The sequence below is a fragment of the Aulonocara stuartgranti genome (genome assembly GCF_965226115.1).
Source record: "Aulonocara stuartgranti genome assembly, chromosome: 16".
In the NCBI taxonomy this organism is placed as follows: domain Eukaryota; kingdom Metazoa; phylum Chordata; class Actinopteri; order Cichliformes; family Cichlidae; genus Aulonocara; species Aulonocara stuartgranti.
In genome coordinates, this window is record NC_138952.1 from 1192646 (window position 1) to 1215115 (window position 22470).

Here is a 22470-nt window from a genome sequence, read left to right on the forward strand (position 1 = left end):
TACGGCGCATTTCTCGGCTTTAACAAAATGTTATACGTCATCAGATTCGAGGTGTTAGCTCCTTTGACAGTATCACAGTATCAGCTTAAAGCACTTGTTGCTGCTGAGTTTGCATCTTTTGCTGTGAAGTACAGCCAGACTTTGACCGCTTCACCTTCGGCATTTTGAATCTGTAGCTCTGCTCTAACAGAACGTACATACCTGGCCCCGCCTACTATCCTCGGAAACGTAAAATGATTGGCTGGAATCCAAAGTGTGTCACAGCTCAGGAAAAAAAAAGCACCTGAAATGTGCGCTGCTTTTCGGTCTGGTTACTACCGTTTATGTCAGAACCGGTGCCATTTACTTCACCTTTATCTTGTTTTAACTTGTTGTGTTTGGTCTGTGGTCCTTTGTCCCCTCTGCTACAGATGAAGAGGTATTCAAAGAATGAAAGGTCAGCAGCCTATTAATAGCAGCACTGAGAACACTGTAGGAAATGCCGATGGTCTATTTCAGTGACCGCCTACTGCTGAATAATACACTGCATACTGTAGATGAAACTACAGGACATACGTGCAGCTCCTCGGTGGATTTTCAGAATCCCAGACTCCACGATGAGCCCCGAGACTCTGTGGGTGCCATGTTGCACACACACACATGAACACACACTGGCTAGAATCAGGCAGTAACAACAGGCGTGTGGAGAGTGAAGATTCAGGGTGTTGTCCTGATTGGCAGAGAAACGAGCGCGTGCAGCAGAGTCACTCTGCCGCTGATTGTCAGGAGAAGAAGAAATGATAATAAATGAAGTGGCTCATGTGTCATTTCACATAATCTCTCAGCCAGCAGCAGGATGCACTTTGGACTGATTTCACATCTAAGGTGCAGAAAATGTGCAGAACAATAAAAGAAACGGACGTGTTGTTGTTGAAATGCTGGTTTGTAGTTTTCCAGGATAAACAGGTGAAGCAGGGCGGCGACCTTTGTCTGCAGGTGATGCTTAAAGATTGCATTCAGGCTTTTACAGCACAAAGGTCAGTGAGACGTGTTTGCTGCACTGTGACATTAGAGACAGTGAACGAGGGGAAACAGAATCACTGGCCTGTGCTACGAGATCCTCCTTTATCTTTTGTTCTTTATCTCTCTAACTCGAGCCACGGCCGCCTGACGCCTCGAGTCTTCACAGGAGGTGGAGCATCGGCAGCACATTAGCACAGCAGCGTCTGCGGCCTGTCTGTGCAGGAGAGATGTCACGCACACGGGAAAAACATGAGCTCGTAGCGTGAGCTGCATGCAGTTCGTGTGGACAGCAACACAGATTCTGTTCCTCTCTTTGTTTCTGACATGCAACATTTTAAAAGGCGCCGGCTTGCTTTGACATTTAGCTGTGAGTACTGATATGTGTAAATAGTGTTTTGTTCCTCAGTAAAATAACTTTCTGAGCCGTGTTACTCATCGGCCCCGTGGCCCACAAAGCTGCATGCGCTCACATTTACCCAAACACAAACCAACAAACAGGACTTGAAAATGTCCTGATATTTTTGGAGAAATATCGCAGCGGGGTCGCCAACCTCAGCTCGACTGTGAGAGGAGCTCCGAATGGAAGCAGAAGGAAATTCAAACATCGAGCTCTTTGTACATCCAGTTATACGTCTCTGTGCACATTTCAGATTTTGATATTGTAGCTTCAAAGGTGTGAACTTAGTGAAGTAGAAACCATGAAAGGTACCACAGTTTGACATAAAATGGAATTTTTGCACCAACAAGTTGATTCAGAAAGAGCTGAAAACATTGCAGATCTCAGCACAGTGTGTCCTCAACGAGTAGAGGACAAAGGACAAAGTGTGAGGCCTACAAACATCTGATACACACCTGCCACGGGTCACACTGCCAGTGCAGTAAAAGCACAGAGAAAGAAACACAGAGAGGAAGTCTGTCCGTCATGGATGGGCCTCCCCCAGCACACAAACACTGTGGGGTCATCCTGACAGAGAACAGAGCTGAAGGCAGAAACATCCAAAGAAGAGCTCGGAGCGTCCTCCTGTGTAAAAACTGTTTCTGTTGTTTGTGTTTGCACATGCTTCGATACATCGCTGCACCTGTTTCCCATCTCTGAGCAAATTACAAAGAAATAATAAGAAGTGTGCATGTGTCCTACACACAGAGGACAGCTCGGTGCTGGTTGCATTTACCAGCTGCATGAACATTTACACCTGTTGGCAGGTCTGCAGACCTCACCTGATTAGCATGCAGTCATCACCTGTTGGAGTCCACCTCCTCAGGTGTCCACAAAGCTTCCAAAGCAAAATGTAGTCTTTGGCCTGAGAGTTTACTACAGACTACAGAGGGAAAAATTCAGCTTCTGTGATCTGATCCGACGTTCGTGTGAAGTTGGAGTTTCCATCTGTGACTGAGAAGTTTGCATCTGAGGAGTTTGGATTCGCTGCCATCCATCCAACGAGTGCGTGCCAGCTCTGCTCATTTACAGCACAGCCGTCACTCAGCACCACTCTGTCAGCTGCTGTCAGAAGTTTGAGCCCCAAACATACAGAACGTCTGAGACGCTGTTCTATGGAGACCGCAGGACAACAAACGTCCTGCAGGTCGCTGCAGACTGTGCCTTCTCAGCCATCCGACCTTTAGATCTTCATCCAGAATGAAGAGTCCTGCTGACTGCAACATTCAAAGAACGACCTGTGAGTAAGTATAACTATACCCAACTATGCTGTATAATAATGAAATACTTTGCACTGCGTGCTGAAGAACAGAGTAGCAGAATAAAATAAGATACTTGTTTTGTTCCTGTAACCTCTCCTGGATGGCAGGCTGAGTATCAGACTTTCTACCTGAGCCAAAGTGTTGTTTAACCTGCTGATCACAGAAGGTTAAACAACAGACACGTACAGACTTTCTGTACTTAAGTACAAGTACAGATACTAGTGTTAAAAATACTCCAGTAAAAGTATTGAAGCCACTTTTTTACCCAAGTAAACATTAAAAAGTACCGACTCTGAGCTCAAAGTAAGAAAGTGAACCGTAGCTACCAACCATTCTTAGTCTGTTTTGTATGAAAATCCATAATTTATTAAAACACGTCACATACGGATCCAATATGTGATTAAACCGCATGTTAAATTCAAATCTGCAGTTATCAGATGTCACTGAGCATCCTTGCCTCTAACTCTAAGCTCTCCTGTCCTTCTTTCTTATCTTTCTCCATCTCTGAGTGGACGTAGCTCATCTGTCTTTTCTCTCCCTGTGAAAAGCAGCCGGACCTTTAGCTGCAACACACTGTGAGACAAACTGCAAACACACAGTTTGTGTGTTGTTTGGTGAGCTCGTAGAAACGCTGCATTTCAAATGACCAGACACTTAAAGCTGTTACTCCCTTCATGCTCGCTCCTCTTCAGCAGAGCTAGCTAGATGCTGAAGTGCCGCTAACACAGCTTATGGACCTGCAGTCGCTCCTCCCGAGTATAAACACCATAAATGTTACTGCTGAACATCAAGTACGGAGCCTGCTTTGAACATGTGGGGAGTGGACAGTATATAAAGTGTATATATCATTTACATACTATTGTATAAATGTAAAGAAAGGAGATACTTGTGTTCAAATGTCGGGAGTAAAAATAAAAAGTAGTCAGAAAAGTAAATGCTCAAGTAAAGTACAGATACGTGTAAGTCCAGTAACAAAGTATTTGTACTTTGCTAGTTCCCACCTCTGTGATGCAGACAGTGCGCTGACAAAAATGGACACATGACGAATAAAGAAATGATGTCATCAGCGTTCTGTTTGATGAAACACTTTGAATTACAAGTGAAGAATTCTTAAGGATGCCTTACATTTAATTATGTGTGCAGGCCATGCAGCCACTTTGCTTTCTAATCATCCTCATTAGTGCGATTTTATGTTGAAGCAGTTTGATTTTTCTCCTCTTGCACGCTATCACAGTCTAACACGTTTATAGTTTAGTGGGAATTATCCGAGGTCTGACTGGATGCAGTTGATGCCGCTATCATTGCTGCAAACGAATCCTGCAAATGCAATTAGTTGTGCTGCTGGTGCAACAGTACACAGAGTCTTAAAGTCTGATTAATTAGATGAGCTTCATGTCCTTTTCCATTATGTGACACGGCAGCGCCGGGACGTGTTTACTCCACGTGAGGGTGGAGGTGTGAGCATATATGCATTTACACTCATGACAGAATGCAATGCTCACTTCACCACGAGCAGACAAGGACCAGAGCAAATCTGTTTCAGAGCCGCAGATAAGACACGGCACGAGAAACTGCGCGCGCTGCTGCACAGCTGAAGATCGCCCGCTCTGATTGGCCGTGTTTCGTACCTGCAGTCAAATTAAAAAGTCAAGTAATGAGAACAATAAAGAGGCAACTCTTCCTTCTTAAAAAGGAGATTGAGATTCTGCTATATGTCGGAAAATATGCCAGCATGTCTGTAGCATGCTGCAGCCAATCAGAAGAAGGTACCTGCAGAGATCCCACACAAGCAGGAAGAACACAAACTGCACACAGGACGGCTGAGTCGAGCTCAGGACCTTCTGTGTGAGGCAGCCGTGCTAACCACGGAGCTGCCCTGCGCTGCAAGGAGCCATAAATGAGCTTTTAGCTCCACTTTAACGTTCTCAACGTGTCTGAAATTTGGCTCTCAGTCACAACATGGGGAGGCCTCACCTGCAGTGTTGCATAATTTGACCCAGGAAGGTTCTGCATTCTGGCAGCAGTGGTGCAGCACGCATTAGATTCGATTTCTATTATCTTTTCAAACAGTGTGGGGAGAAGCTGATTATGGTCAAGAGTAATTGGGTATAACTGTCGTGCATTATGAAATTATTTGGATATATTTACAGACTTTGAGAGTTTTTATTATTATTACTGCGTCTTTCTCCCTGACTGCTTCCTTTCATACTCGGATTAATGCAAACGTTTGGACCTGTACAGTAGCTGGACTCTTCACAATATCACAAACATGGAAGGTTAAAGCAGTTAAGCTGTAAACGCTGTGGTATCACACGTACCGGTGCATTAAAGATAACGTGCGAAACGTGAATCGTGTAACAGATCGAGTATTTCAAACATCAAACAAATTCTTTTTAAAGAGATGCAGATGTTGTGGAAGAGACGTCATCCCTCACAAAAGCATCCAAACATATCTGTAACTGAGCTGAATGTTTCACGCAGCGTCCGTCACGGGCGCAGCTTCGCCTTCATCTGTCTCCGTTTTTTTTTCGGTGCATCACAAAGATAACTGACACGTCAAGTGTCTGCAGAATCAGAAAGGAGACGTGTTCGCTGTGAAGGGTGGTGGGGATGTAAGTACCATTCACAAAGAGGGCTGAGTCTGGCTTTGCCATGTTGCCATGGATACCATAAATGTCTCATGTGGACAGCCCAGATGTACTTGACCATCTGTTTCATTTATCAGATAAACGGAAACACACGTGCAGAAGTTATTTGTCTAATGTAACTGCTAAACCCCGACCGCTTGTTGTAACACTCCCCCGAATCAGTAACGCAGTGCATGGACCCCAAACCAACACACAGAACAAAATAAGACATGTTTTTATTTTTAGCACAATAAAGCTCGATGACAGCGCACTGCGGCCTGCTGTGCTGAGGACAGCACTAATGTGATGTCCTGGGCCCGCACAGCAAAGGTGCCGTGACCACCATGGCTGTCACGAGCAGCACATTAGCTCATTAATTCATTTTGTCTATCTCCAAAACAGCAGCTCCCAGCCAAAGGGCTGCACTCGTGCCAGCTGCCTCCCCTGTTAATCTGATTCCTCACCTCGTCGGCCGGGCCAGCAGCGGGGCCAGCAGCGGGGCCAGCAGCGGGGCCAGCAGCGGGGCCGCCGCGGAGCCGCCGCGGAGCCGCCGCCGCGTTTTGTCATCTGCTCGAGAACACAAAGAGACTTTTGTTGTGTCCATCTGGTCACGTGTCTGTTTGTTTGTGGGATCTGGACAAAACGTCTGCAGGTGGAGTGGTGTGTGTGTGTGTGTGTGTGTGTGTGTGTGTGTCTGTGTGTCTGTGTGTGTGTGTGTGTGTGTGTGTGTGTGTCTGTGTGTGTGTGTGTGTGTGTGTGTGTGTGTCTGTGTCTGTGTCTGTGTGTCTGTGTGTCTGTGTCTGTGTGTGTGTGTGTGTCTGTGTGTCTGTGTGTGTGTGTGTGTGTGTGTGTGTGTGTGTGTGTGTGTGTGTGTGTGTGTGTGTGTGTTTGATGGAGGAGCTACAAAGTGTCCAAAGCTGATGAATGATTATTTCCTGATGGAGACTTTAACGCGTTCACTCCATGAATGAATGTGAAAGATCTGGCATCATGTTTTGGATGTGAAGTCTCAAAGCCCCCATGAAACACGTGTTCCTGAGGTACAGCTACCACGTACATGTAGTAAGCCACGGTGATGTGGAGTAAGACACCACCCACGGTGTAGCTGGACGGTTGGCCTGCACCCACACGTCCTCACCTGTGTTGTTAGATGTGTGGGATGTGTGTGGGATGTGGGAGGAATGAATAAATGACACCACGCACTTTTGGAAATGTAAACAAAGTTTCTTGCCAGATGACAGAAACACGTCCACCTCATGATAGCGCTCTGCTCGTCGTTCCCGTTTAACACACGAGTTTGGAGCTAATCAGAGAACCTCTGCGTGTCCCCCGCCCGTCCAGCCCGTCCACTTCGCTCCGGGCTGAGGGCCGCGGCGTGTCGCAGTCAGCAGGCGGAGACTCTCGAAGCTGTCGGCAGACATTATAATCAGAAGCAACCGTTGATCAGAGACGTGATGAGAGAGACGACACTCGGAGAACTCTGGACCGACCTGTGGAATATCTGAACAATCACAAAAATGGTGCTAAAAAGCTCTTTAAAACCTGCTGGTTTTTATCCGAGCTGATTACGTGCACGATATCTCCAAATCACATTTGAGTGGTTAAATACATGCATGTGCTTCACAGAGGTACACTGTGAGTGTGGCACCAGTCGATGGTCAGAGCTGCTCACATGTACGTGATTTGGTCTCTGCTCTGACTCCAACATGGTAATCATTTAATAAATACTGACTGTAGTAGTTAAGCACACAGGAGGCGCTGGCTGATGATTTACAAACATGCAGGGACGCCGCGCCTTTTAAAACGAGGCTTTCTGTATCTCGTACCGAGCTCGTTTCATGGCGCTCATACTTCACAGCAGAGTGTTGATATGCAAATGCTGCTGTTTCCCCGGCTTCCTTGTGTCACGCTCGGGCCGGCAGGTGGCTCTTTTATCTGCTTCTGCCCCTGAAAGATGAAGAGGAACGATAAAAAGGAAGATTACAGAGAAACAAATGCTGAGAGACAGATAAGAGGAGGCTGCAGGTCAGGCTGTGAAAGAGGTCGTAGGAGAAGCCCAGCAGAATCTAAAGGGAGTGAGAGAGGGACACTGAGACCGGATCAAACCCGACCTCGTTTTGTTAACGAGTCCACGGCTCTCGTGGATTCTGAGCGAAACGAGGAAACAAACAAAAACAAGGATTCAAAGTTTAATATGAGAGCGAATGATGGGCCACGCGCCGCAATCAGACCCGTAAGGATTCTGGCAGCGACACAGTTTTTGTCTTTTTGCAGCAGCACTGCGGGTTCATTGTCCTACTTTGGAAAAAAAGGGTTAGAAAAATGGGACGTTCGGGTCAGCCGTTTGATCTGAGCCCAGCAGAGGATGTTTTTCACTTACTGAGGACAGAATCGAAGGCAGGGAGCCACAAAGGAGCAGCGGCTGAAGCCGGCCTGGCGGAGCATCTGCAGGGCAGAAAAGCAGCGTTTGGAGACTTTCTGAAAGGATTTCTGTTGTAAAGACAATCGTTACATTTAGAAGGACGTCAGTGTGATGAGCTGCAGACTGACCGCGCCGATGTAAGCTTCCTCATGTGAAGCTTTGTAGGATTTAAAGTCGGTTAATGTTGGCTGTGACTGAATTTGGGCATTTGAGGTCCAAACAGCATGTAATTGGTTCAGGAAAGAAGAACCAATGTCATGAGCTCCCATGATGTATCAGCGAGGCCATCTGGATTATAATGAGCAATTAGACGAGTGTACTCACTGTCATTAGCATCCGCATTGATATTCATCACAATTACCATCTGAGATGTTGTCATCCATCAGCGTGCTGGATCGTACTGGCTCTCTGTTTTCTTTCAGACCTTCCTTCCTTCCCCCCGTTAAACAGGATGCTCGCTTTTTGGTCGTTCTAAACATTTGGGGTGAATGAGTCACGTCTCGGCACAACGGCGCTCTAATCTCCTCTGTAACACCGCCTGTGGCTTTATAGAGACCGAAACATGCAGACAGCGTTACGAGCTCGGCGATGAATCTGTGTTTGTGTGTGGCTGTGCACACGCTCCACGTAACACGCATGTGAGAGAAAAGGCAAGCGTGAGGTTGGAAGAGGTGTTGTGGGCTGTTTAGAAAAGGATGCTCGCCCCCGAGTGCGAGCAGGCGATCGGTGTAGGTGTACATGTGCGAACACGAGGGTAACGCAAAGACTCCTGCGAGGAGAGGAGGAGAGAGACGGGCTCTTGGCTGATTTATCTTCCCACATTGTGACTCACCATTTGTCAACCACACAGTTTACATTTCTAAGCAGGAACGGAGAAAGCCAACGAGAGAGAGAGGGGAAATAACAGGGAGAACAGAGGGAATTTAGAAAGTAGGACATCAACTCGCTGAAGCTAAAATCTGCTCTGCACTGTATCATACTCTTGCATAAGATTGCAATAGAAGCGATACCTTTGGATTCATGATGGCAGCGTGCGTTTGCAGCACAATGACTTCATTGTTTGGAATCCATTAGCATGAATGTACTGTACGCATGCTTGATGGCTGCTTGACCGCATCCTGACCTCAGCATGTGTGGATCCACTGTGTGAGAATGAACTAAAGCCATTAACATGAAGTCTTTCCAAACAAACGCCAGATTGGCTGTCAGCACAGACGCAGGTTTTTCTTGTTTGTTATTTGATGGATATGATCAGCACGCCGCGTTCGCCAGACTATAGATCCAACAGCAACTGGGTTGTTAGAGCGCGTGCACGTGTGGGCGCAGTGTTTGGGCGACTGCCTTCAGCCATCACCGAAGTACGAGCCAAGTGATAATGTGTCACTATTGGAAACGTGCGCCGTAAACACCTGACGGAGCTTACGCTCATGTTGTGGTTTGTAAACTTTTGTGAATGTGACAAATTCACAGTGAAAACGTTTCCTGCGCTCGCGTTGGATTTCATTTCTTTCACTGTTATAATAAAGTCATGTTTTCTATGACTTGATTGCGTTCATGAGCCAGTCACGTCCTCGTTTCCACCCCTGGTCTCACGTGGTGATGAGCACGTGTCCAAAAATCACCCACAGAAATGCGCGATGTGGCGTTTTTTAATGACAGGTTTGTGATTGGAGGTCGAATCGATCTTTGATGGCCTCCGATAGCCGGCTGCACCGTACAGCTTATTTATGAAAGCAACACATTAATCCTGACAAAATGAGGCCTAAACAAACGGAGCCGTGCGGCTCTAAACTGAGGGGGAAAGAGGTGCCGTCATATAGACCCAGATGACTCAGACGGTTATTAAGGCCAGTCACATCAGATCGCTTTTATTTATTTAGCCAATATCACAACGACTCAGGGGGCTCTGCGCGCTGAGGGGCTCCCTTCACCCTCCGATCTTTGAAAGGTCTTCGTGCACACCTACAGCTTTACAGTCAGACAATATGAATATATCAGTAATGTGATGCAGTTATAACCAGTGTGTGTACACAGGACCTGAACTCTGCACAGACACACTCGTGTCTTAATAATACATCTTCACAAGACTGTCAGCCTGGCAGCAGATGATCATTAGCGCCCATTATGCAGTCTCTGAATTTCCAACACAAAGAAACACATAAATAAAATAAATAAAGAGACTAAATTAAAAGCAAATGAAGCAAAGGCAGCGGCGTCCTCACACATCCAAGATTCTGCAGTAAACGACAAAGCAAGTGCATTTTATAAATACATGGCACGTAAAAACACCCCATCTGATTGGATAAACTCAATCAGTGGCTGTGCTTTCCCATCAGGCAACAAGCATTACTAACCGCATGAGCTGCAGGGAGTGCCATGCGCAGCTTTAGCACTGCTGTTTGGCCCCGGAGCGTCAGCACATTAGCAGCCCTGACGAGCACAGAGACGCTGCAGATTCTGGCTCCGACTCAGCACTGAAGCAAGACAAGAGTTCTGACACCTAAAGCGATTATCAATAGGCAGTGACACGGGCTTGGCTCATCACTGAGGCAGTTATGGTCTGTTATTTCCTGGCTTCCAAAAATAACAGGCCACTTGGGTGAAGTAGTGGAGTACGCTCACATGTTGGGTGGAAACCGTGGACGCACTTTCCAGTTTTTCTAAAGGTTTGAGATGATGATGAGCAGCTGTACCTGTCACTACAACATTTGCACTTACAGAGTAATCGATCGTGTTAGCTACAATGGTTTATGAATCCTGATGGCCGTGCTGGTACTGGGACTTGTTATTGATGGATAGCTCCGCCCTGACTGACTTAAACAGCTCTTTATGTTTCATACAAAATATCACACGCAGGCTCATTTAAAGGCACGTGGAGCTGAGCTGTGTGCACTGCAGGTTAATTAAAAATCTCCTGTTATACAAGTGGACTGTTGGCCTTGAGCTGCTGGAGGAAAACAACACAGACACTCGTGAAGTATTATTGAAATATCGATGAACATTTTTTAAAGTGAATACTTTCAAACAGAATCAGGCTGCAGGCTGTGACTCTGATGCACGGACTGCAGGGCAGTTTTACGTGTACTTGTCCTTTGTAACCGTGAGAGGATGCGATCCCGTCTATCGCACAGAGATGCTTCCAGCGCGTCTGGATCCTAATCTGCACGCTGCTCGTAATATTTTCCTCTAAAGCTCGGCTAACCAGCAGCACCCGTGTGTCATGGGTTGACTGATGCATCACGACATGTTATTGGTCCAGCTCAGGAGACAGCTGCATCTCACTGCCTACCTTAATAACACTGGAGAGAAACTTCATTTGTGTTTTAACAATGCTTCAATGAGTTCTTGATCCTGTTAGCTACAGTCTGCTCTGCTGTGCTGGCTCTGTGCGCACATCGAGCTAATACATTTAAATGTGCAAAGTTAATAAAGCTTATTCACAAAAGCATTTATAAATGTTATACAGCTGCTGATGGGGGTCTGTGTAAGAAACAGACAGTCAGTAGTTATCAGCAGCTACAAGCAGCAGGGCCACACGTGATCAGGGCGCAGTTTAAAAGAGCGTATTTATATTTCCTGGGCACGTCTATAAAAAGAGGATTTGCACAAACTGCACTCTTTGATAACTGTTTCCTAGTAAACTCATTATGATCACATGTGAAAATGTCCACGTTAGACAGTGTAGCATGTGCAACATGACCAGGATGTTTATATCGTCACAGCTTCCTCATCTAAGAAGTAGGAACACCTGAAACCGTAACAGGAACTACCGGGACCCTGACTGAGCCTGGTTCTGTCAGAGCTCTCTTCCTCCCCACTTTCTAATGCTGTCACTGTGGTGATGCTTACAGTGAGCTGCGACTTGTTAGTTCAGCATGTTTCTCTCATAAAAGTGGGAGCAGGGAGCCGTTTATCTTAAGAACATGTTTCTTCATTTATTGTTTTATCGCTGAGGCAGAAAAGTGATTATGGATAATTTACCTAACATTATGTTGTGAGAGCTGGCTTAAGCCTCCTGTAATCCCTCAGCACATCACCAAAGCCCTGCAAATTTACGGAAGCTTGAGCATGTGCGAGCTTTGTGCTGTTTGTGAGTGTTGTAACCTCCCTCTCTCCTTCACCTCGTCGCTGCGTTCAGCGTCGTCTCCCGCCTGCGTCCATTTTGTTTATTTTTTCAGCTGCTATCTTATCGTTCGCCATCGTTCGTGCCGTTTCTTTCCAATCTGCTTCCTTCCTTCTGTCCTTCCTAACATTCCCCCTGATTTTGCTACGTCTACAAAAACCATCATTATCTCCCGTTTCCCTGCTCTGACTGTCCCCCCAGTGTCTCTTTTTAACTCCGTGGAGATGAGGAGGCTTTGAGGCAGGCTGGGCTCTGCTATAGGTCGTAATGATGGTGCTGGATTCTATAAAAAGCCTGCAGGCAGCTGAATCGATGGCTCCTGTTGTCAAATTGCACCTTACCCAGAGAGAGCGACAGAGGCTCTTCAGTTTCTCCTGGCTGTGTCTCTACTCTGCACTTGTGTGTTTCTTGCATTGTGTTACTGTGGGTGTGTTTCTCCAGTGGAAGTGTGCGTACTCGAGCAGGCTTGGCCTCAGCAGGACGCTGCATTAGCCACACTTAATTCTTTGGAGCAGAAAATCTCTCTGGGCTTGTGATTGTGTTACTTGACAAACAGCTCGGCTGCACTTTTCTCGCTCTGGAAACATGCTGTATATTCCACAGTGGCAAATAACGCTGATGGAGCCCGAGAGCAGAAACGCTCTCCTCCCATTCACAGTTCTTATAATGTTTAATGAAAGTATGTTACGCTCATGCCCGGGTGAGCTTGCCTCCCAAACTGTGTAATATTGTGTGTCATATTGTCACAGTTCTGCAGCACTAATACTTCCCCGATATAAGGCCTCGATATTTTCCCCTGGCTCAGCTTCAGCAGGAGTGGCAGTCTAAAGAGAGTTCAAATCAGCGCCAGGAAGCAGCTTTTAATCTTCTGTGCCGAACGGTTGAAAAATTGTCTGATCTTTTAATATCGGAAGTTAGATTCAGAGACAGCGGCTTATTTGATTGCCCCATTTCCTGCCCACTGCTTAAGGCCACTTTTATCACATTTACAAATTGAGCGACGGGTGAATTTAGACCAAATATATACCCGACACAGATGCCCATTGGGGTGGCGTCAGGAAGGGCAAAACCCCAGCGAATCAAAAACACAGCGCTAATTGCTTTGGCGCCACCTGGTGACGAAAGAAGCATTATGACGTCAGTGCCTGTAGACGTTAGACGGGTATTTAATAACAGAAGCTATATAAAACCATGTAGATGAGGAACGCCTGAAGAACAGAACAAACTGCAGGACGTGAAGTTTGAGATCAGGGTTAATGAACAGGATTATGTCTCAAGTTTACAATATAAACGGTGTGTTGTAACCACAGGATACAGCGTGTCAAATACATCCTGAACAAAATCCTGTGATTGATCTGTGTGTGCTAACTCAAACTGTGCTGACACTGTAAATTTGTCTGAAGTCTTTCCCTTTGTCACCTGTTATATTTGAGTTACTCAGCAGGTGTGGTCATCATTACCCTTACAGCAGCTCTCCTGCTCTTTATGGTTCATCTCCACTTTGGAGGAGAAGGATCTGCATTGAGAACAGTCATCACTAAAACAATACTGTATTTTCTGCACTATAAGGTGCACTTAAAATCCTTTAATTTTCTCAAAAATCATCAGTGCTCCTTATTTATGATTTCTGGTTGTGCTTACTGACCTCGGACCGATTTTATGTGCTACACGGCGCTCAAACATCTGTCAAAAATGTTTTAGTGCGACTTTGGTAAGCTTCAAAGCCGCCTAAACTCCGCTTCAGGTCCCAAAGTCAAACGAACACTGCAGCATCACTGAGAGTTAAAAACTGTCTAAATTCTTTCATCTGTAATGATCAGCGTTGCTGCTTTACCAGGTGTAACAATTAAGTTTAAGATCCACGAAAACAGAATTTATTACATTTAACAGAGTTAGAAGTTAGCAGGAAGTTAGCTCGCTAGCTTCCACCTAAACATGATATAGCATGTCCTGACTGAGAGATTTCTGAAAAATTCAAACGTACAGCTCTGCTATCACTTCCAACATAAATGAAGACAGAAAACTAAACAGCAGTGACGTTTGTAGGGTTACTGAAGTTGGGCTAGCTGGTATATAATGATGTGCTACGTGATCGCTAGCTACACAGCTATGTTAGCCTAGCATAAACACAGTGAAGCTGGAGGATGAACGCTAACTTTTTTCCACTCGATAAAAGTTAACGTGAGGGTTCCTGATGGTTAGAGACAAATGCAATCGCATGGCAGGATGCTGTAAACGGACCAAACTTCAGTCAGGAGAACAACTGAGATAATCCATCCACAATATGAGGTTAGTCATTAATATGCTGCAACAACATGGGAATAGAGCAGCTGCAGAGAATTCAACAGTAATGAATCAATGGTACAGAAGTGGAGGAAGCAAGAAGAACGAGCTGAGTAAAGTTTGACTTATCTGACTGTTTAATTTGTTTTGGTAATCAAAAAGTATCAAGTAATTAGACTGATGAAGAAAATATGCTGACAAAGATGAAGATTCAAGCTGATTTTTTCCTGCTTTGTAGAGACAGACAAAGAAATGCATTGAGTCAGTTTTAAAATGATTCCATGTGGAATCATTGTGGCACAGCAGCACTGTGAGACAGAGCAACTCAAAATAACACAGGAGCAGAAATCAGCCACCTTCTTTTTATTGCATCTGCAGCCACAGTCTTCCCTCTGATCCAGCACTCGGAATACTTACAGGAGAAATCCAAGTCACACGCAGGAGCTTTAATCATCCTTAGGTTAGGATGCGCTCCGCTTACACTTATCCAGCTCCTCCCCCACTATGTGAAGGAGACCTCGGACTGTTGCAGTACTTTTTTATTTTTTGACCTGTGAGAATCTCTGTGCTGTTTCCAGCTGAGAGCCAATTCTATTGCTTCAAAGAAGGTTATCTGCAGGTTAATTACTCACTGAGCTGCTCATTAAGATGCAGCCATGAGTGTACGAGTGTGTGTGTGTGTGTGTCCATGTGACGTCACGCAGCATCAGAAAGATGCATTTTCCTTTGATTTAGTTTTATTTGTATTTATGTAAATCACATATTCCCATGCTTTGATATTATAGTCAGACTTTTAATGATAACAGAATTAAATGAGATGACATCAAAGTGATTTCTCTCAGAGTGCAGCACTAAAGGTTCAGTGTTTGAAATCAATGTAGATTTGTATTGATCTTTATTTTGAACATATTAAAATAGTTTAACAACAACAGAGAAAAAAGAGACAAACAAACCAAAACAAAATGAAAACAAAACAATAATAATTATAAATAACTTAAATAACTCAAAAAGGAAGTAGGACGAAGCATGACTTATTTAATCCCGCCCCCTTTTACACTGTATAGTAACTAATAGTGTACGCTGCTTCTTCCTGTTCATGCTGTCTCCACCAGAAATTCTTCATTATAATTTTTACATGTATTTTTTATTTTTTATAACCCCAGTAACACATCCAAATTTGAACATCACTATTGTGAGAATAGTGGGTGAGAACAGCCAATCAGAGCCCTGCCTCCTCCCTGTACTTTACAAAAACCATATTTTTGAACTGCTTCTTAAACTGAGTTCATTTATCTGCCTTTGTGTGTCTTTTGTTTGCCAGCAGCTGTAAAACAAAGTCTTTACATTTACGGTCCAGTAGGAGAAAACTGTTTCTGCATATCCTGTGAGATCAGTCATGTCACAGCATCAAATCTTTGTTTTCCCATTTATGGCTGGCTGTTAAACCATGGCAAACTAAAATGTGCCAGTTGTCTTTGTTTATTTACAGAAAGTCAGATTAAACTACAAGAAGTAATAGTATGTGGATGCCCCTTACATCGGTGTCATTCATGAGTGGGTCTCTGAAGAGCACCGCGTGGGAGTTAAAGAGATGAAATAACAAAGGAATCGAACGTAGTGTGAGGAAGAGAGCCTTCGAGAGGCCTGGAACGCCGGCTCAGGAGCTCACAAATGAACAATTCCACCTACCTGCAAATAACAGAAGACATAGCGTGCAGGCAAAGAGCCCGGGGATTATCACACCCTTCCTTTTCCCCGTTGTTAAATGCTAGAGGTCAGGTGAGCTACAAATGTGCCGGTGTTGACATTAAAAAGGCCGTTGTTGTTTTAGCGATGTTTGAACAGAACAGATGAAGCCAAACCGGCTCCTCCTCGTTGATAACACTAATTATACACACATGTTTTCATTTACACCCGCTTTTAAAATTCATTGTTGTCATCTGGTTCCTGGCTCTGCTGTGATTGGATCACATTATGCTAAACAGTTTGGTTATTGCTGGCTGCTCGTCAACGAACACAAACCATCCCAGGTGAAGCTAACGGCTCGTGGTAGAAATGTTGGTCCGCGTCCTAGCAAAGACAACCAGGTGAGACATTTTTGTGGTCAAGCTGGACTGATTTCATTTACACCTGCCTGAGAGCTGATCACAGAGTGAAACAGACCGCCTCCAAACGTGTGAACGCTGATCCAATTACATTTTGATCCAAATGCCTCCTGCGAGCTGTTGCAAGATGCGGGCACAGACAGTATTCCTCATCCAGATGAGCTATGTGTCCGCAGACAGCACGCTTTAAAAGTGGGACGTTCGTTTACTGATGTCTCATTTAGAGTTCTAATGGCAAAAACCTGCAGGAAGTAAAAGTCTGATGTTTTTGCATGCATAGCTGCAGCAGTACTAAATAAATCAGGTGGAAATCACATCTGATATTAATAAGACATGATTTGTAATTTGTGAACATACACTGTGTACAATGTTAAGGAGCCTGAGATCAGTGGCAGAGGTCAGCGCTGGGTAAAGGACCTGCAGTGTGTTGCCAGACTTTAATATGCAGTTCACTGAGCTTCACTTTTAGCACTAACAGGAGAAATAATGGCTGATTTGTGGGTGTTTATGTGCAGCTAAACTAATAATTCTGCTCTGTCACATGAAAGTGCGACTAAGATACGATTTTATGATTTAAAAATATAACGTTATGTTTGGCAGGCAGAGAGAAAAGGAGGTAATAAAAGCACTAATGCCTCCAGTCATGACTTTTATTTAGATGAAATAATTAGTTGGGGATAATTGCTGTTGGCATGAAACTTTTATAGTGTGGCACATTTTTTATTTAGTATTATATACGCCTTCCTTCATACTACTGGGTTTGATTTTTGGCTTCATTGGCATAGATTGAACAGAGTAAATATTCAGGTCAAGATTATGATCCATATTTCAATGATGGCATCGCACAGTTGCTGCAGAGTCGGGGTCTTTCTCCTCTGACCTCGGGCATCAACATCCAGAGAGCGGATGTTTTCTCTTTGTGAGCCCACAGAGATGTGGATCAGCAGTTTCTGATTACCAACAACCACGACACTTTCAGAGTCACTGAACCCCCCATTTTCTTCTCCATTATGATTCTCAGTTTGAGCTTCAGCAGGTCATCCTGACCATTCACTTTCACTTCACTTCAAATTTATTTACATAGCGCCAAATCACAACAACAGACACATTAAGGTGCTTTATGTTGTAAGGTAAACACCCTACAGTCATACAGAGAACAGCCCACCAAACACTTGGTGACAGTGGGAAGGAAAAACTCCCTTTTAACAGGAAGAAACCTCCATCAGAACCAGGCTCAGGGAGGGGCGGGGCCATCTTTTTCATGACAGGTTGGGGGTGAGTGGAGGAAGAAATATTTTCAAATAGAAAAAAGATCTAAAGTTGTTTGTAAAGAAAGTCATTTAAACTGCTTCATAAACTGATAATAATGGACAGAGCAAAGATGGTTAGCAGTTAGCATTCACTCATATATAATGCAGTGATTAATAATCCAAACTTTTTATAATTATATACAAATATAAATATTTATATTTATATATTTACTTCCACATTGGCTGTTATGTTTATTCAAAGCCGTCCTTTGGTGATTACATAAAATTACTGTATGTAATCCCCAAAGAACAGCTTTGACCCACACAGATGTAGTCTTTAAAAAGCGTGGTGGGCAGACAACCTTTAGCATTTGAATCACTATTATGTGAACCAGTCAAATAAGCAACGAGATAAATGTATCTTTAAATGATCAGAGCCTGGTCCAGACAGATGCCTTCTCTCGCTTTTCTTATCACATCAATGCAGAGCAGTGCAGCATCTCTCAAGATACATTCACAGGAGAAGCTTTCCACTAATCAAAGTGGTTTTAGTTTGATAGATTTGTCCTTTTTTGCAGTACACAAGAACTGACTCCATGAGCACTGTGCAAGTAATGTGTTAGTACACAGATTAGGAGAATCCTTTTATGAAGCTTGTGAAAACAAAATCATTGAGCTGTGAACATGTTTCTCACTGCTTTACTGTGTGGCAGCTCAGATGTGTGTAGGTAAGATATTTACACCACACGTTCATTTAAAACTAAACCCTGGAGGAAGATGGCACAACGCGAGGTCAAACATAGGTCCGAGGGTACCTGCCTGACGGCGGTTAATAATTGTGTTAGTGATGAATATTGAAAGCCAGCCGTCCCTGATTTATGATCCTCGTGCAGCGAGCAGAAAACAGGCTTCCTGATGTCGTGCTTGCTTTCTATCAGACCCAAAACAAAAATCATTAAATGAAATAAAATGATTTCCATAAAAAAACTTTCCTTTGTGAGTCTTCAGGGAGCTCGCCCTGATTGCTTTAATGTAATATATGCAGCTGTCATTTTGCAAAGACTTGTTTTTTAAACTCGGAAAAGTTTGTATGAGTCACAGAGCAGTAAAAATACAATATGAGAAATATGCAGTTTATGGGAATTATCCTTTAAATTTGTTGTTGTATAAATGTGACGGAGCACCAACCTAAGATGCACGGCATCTTATGACAGCTACGACAGGCTACAGCCCAACCATGATCCTAAACTGGATGGATGATGGGTGGATGGATGGCTGATGGATAACGGCTGGATGGATGGATGATTGGATGGATGGATGGATGGATGGATGATCGGTGGATGGATGATGTATAGATGGCCGAATGGATGGATGATTGGATGGATGGATGGATGACAGATGGATGGGTGGATGGATCGATGGATGGATAATGGGTGGATGATGGATGATTGGATGGATGGCTGGATTGATGGATGATGGGTGGATGATGGGTGGATGACGGATGGATGGATGGATGGATGGATGATGGGTGGGTGGATGGATGGATGGATGAATGAATGGATGGATGATGGATAGATGTCTGAATGGATGGATGGATGATAGGTGGATGGATGGATGGATGGATGGATGGATGATTAGTCGATGGATGGATGGATGGATGGATGACGGATAGATGGATGATTGGTCGATGGATGGATGGATGGATGGATGGATGGATGGATGACGGCTGAATGGATGGATGGATGGATGGATGATGGGTGAGTGGATGGATGATGGATAGATGGCTGGACGGATGGATCGATGAGGGATGGATGGATGACGGATGGATGGATGATGGGTGAGTGGATGGATGGATGGATGGATGGATGGATGACGGATAGATGGCGGGATGGTTGGATGATAGGTGGGTGGATGGATGGATGGATGACTGACGGATGGATGGATGACGGCTGAATGGATGGATGGATGGATGGATGATAGGTGGGTGGATGGATGGATGGTGGGTCGATGTATGGATGGATGGATGGATGGATGATGGGTCGATGGAATGATGGATGGATGACGGATGGATGAATGGACTGACAGATGGATGGATGATGGATGGATGGATGAATGACGGATGGATGGATGGATGGATGGATGATGGATAGATGGCTGGGTGGATGGATGGATGATGGGTCGATGGATGGATGGATGGATGGATGATGGGTCAATGGATGGATGATGGGTCAATGGATGGATGATGGGTCGATGGATGGATGGATGATGGATTAATGGATGGATGCATGGATGGATGGATGATGGGTCGATGGATGGATGGATGGATGATAGGTGGGTGGATGGATGGGTCGATGTATGGATGATGGGTCGATGGATGAATGACGGATGGATGGATGACTGACGGATGGATGATGGATGATGGGTCGATGGATGGATGGATGATGGGTTGATGGATGGATGGATGATGGGTTGATGGATGGATGATGGGTCGATGTATGGATGGATGTATGGATGGATGGATGATGGGTCAATGTATGGATGGATGGATGGATGATGGGTCGATGGATGGATGGATGGATGGATGGATGGATGGATGGATGATGGGTCGATGGATGGATGGATGGATGGATGGATGATGGGTCGATGGATGGATGGATGGATGGATGGATGGATGGATGATGGGTCGATGGATGGATGGATGGATGGATGGATGGATGGATGATGGGTCGATGTATGGATGGATGGCTGGATGATGGGTCGATGGATGGATGGATGGATGGATGATGGGTCGATGGATGGATGATGGGTCGATGGATGATGGGTCGATGGATGGATGGATGGATGGATGGATGGATGGATGATGGGTCGATGGATGATGGGTCGATTGATGGATGGATGGATGATGGGTCGATGGATGATGGGTCGATGGATGGATGGATGGATGGATGGATGATGGGTCGATGGATGATGGGTCCATTGATGGATGGATGGATGATGGGTCGATGGATGATGGGTCGATGGATGGATGGATGGATGGATGGATGGATGGATGGATGGATGGATGGATGATGGGTCGATGGATGATGGGTCGATTGATGGATGGAGTCGAGGGACAGCTCCCAGGTGTTCATGTTGAATTAAGCAGCACTGAGGAGCATTTTCATGGTTCTTAATTTAAATGATTTCGATAAAAAAATAAAACAGACACAGAGCATTGGCCAAAAATGGAGCTTGACCAACACAAGGACAAAAGCCTGAACTGGTTGGCTGCCCACAGCTGTTGGTATTCTTTCACTGAGAGTCACTCGGCTGGTTAATCAGATAATTACTGGCAGAAATGAAAGGCTTGTGCTTGGATACTGAAATCATGGCTTTAGAACAGAGGTGATATTATTAAGGCTTCTTCTTGGACATCTATTGAAACTGGTTCACACATACTCTGCCATATTTCTGTATGAACATTGTGTTGGAACATGAAAACAGTTTGTGTGTATGCTGATGGTCTTTCTCTTTATAAACAGATCTATGACTCTGTAAATCAAAGCAGTATCATATATGAAACAACCATAAATGTTCAATTATCTTCCTTTTTTGTCTGCACAGCCAAGTAAGTCACACATCATTCACATGTCTCACATCATGGCTGCTTCACAAAGCTTTATGACTGATGCACGCACACTCGCACACACACACACACACACTCTCGTGCACACACACTCTCGTGCACACACACTCTCGTGCACACATTCTTTCTGTATCCACTCTGCTGTGAGATGTTTATACTCAAATCTAAATTGCCCAGCTGTGTCTCCACTCCTTCACCAGTATTATTAAACTCACACAAACCAGTTATTATACACCCTCCTTCACACATGCACACACAGACACACACACAGACACAGTGAAAGAGGCAGAGAGGTAAGAGATAAAGTGGGGTGAGAGATAGATTTTAAGCATGGATTGGGTGATAGCCAGAGGATGCAGTGGGATCAATTCAAGAAGCACTGTGGTATAATTTTGTGGAGTAAAATTAGTTTAATCAAGATTCATCTTAAATTTCAGCAGTTTGAAGTAGCGCAGCTCCCGGTGCTAACATCACTGCATGCAGAAGAACACGGCTGTAACAGCTGTAACAGCTCCCAGCTTTTTCTGCAGGGTTTAGAAACGGTGAACACTGATGCAGGACGATAACGTGGATGCCTCTGTAATGCTAATACAAACCTCATCCTCTTATAATGATAGAATAATGTTTGAGATGACAGAACAGAACAAAAACACCAGGTGACTGTGGAGACGTGTTCTGTAGTCAGATATCAGGGATTAGGCAGAAACCAGAGATGGCCGATATCACCTGCCTGGCAGTGCGGTTCAGACAGAGGACGGTCTTTAGCTGCTCCGGGCTGTGGTCATGGAGGGATTTTAGTTTCCAGCACGTGAAGCACGATCACACCTGAAAAACAAGTGCTGCGTGTTAGGCGGGTGAGTTTAATGCAATACAATTAAGGGAAATGGATCCAGGATGCATTAGGTCGGAATCAGGAAGCTCGTGTTTACACCTCACAGTCCTGAGCAGAAGGCATTTCCTAATGAGTAGACAGCAGCGGAAAATGCAGAAATGTCGCTCAGACCATCCACAGTTTGAGATCACATCTGTTCGGACAGAGTTCTGTGGGATTAGTTGTTTATTAATAACAACACACAGAAGAAGCCATACTCGAATATTGGATTTTCTAGGTTTTTAATAGTGAAGCAGACACTTTATTAGGTACACCTGTTTACCTGCTCGTTAAATACATCTAATCAGCCTGGCATGCTGATTAAACGTGGCAGCATCTCACTGCATTTAGACATTTAATTTAAGTTTAACATGAGCATCAGAAAGGGCAGGAAAGCTGATGTAAGTGACTTTGAAGGTTGCATGGTTGTTGTGCCGGACAGGCTGGTATGAATATTTCAGAAA

General features: G+C 44.6%; 1 protein-coding gene and 1 long non-coding RNA gene across 11 annotated transcripts in view; one reads left to right on the forward strand and one right to left on the reverse strand.

Annotated features, from left to right (window-relative positions):
• stxbp5l (syntaxin binding protein 5L) overlaps window positions 1–22470 on the forward strand; it is a 127903-nt gene that overhangs the window by 23679 nt on the left and 81754 nt on the right. The window lies entirely within an intron of this gene.
• LOC309691523 overlaps window positions 21905–22470 on the reverse strand; it is a 40977-nt gene continuing 40411 nt past the window's right edge. For both annotated transcript variants that reach the window (XR_014272037.1, XR_014272038.1), the window contains exon 4: window positions 21905–21960. This is a non-coding gene — a long non-coding RNA (uncharacterized lncRNA). The remainder of the gene's footprint in view (window positions 21961–22470) is intronic.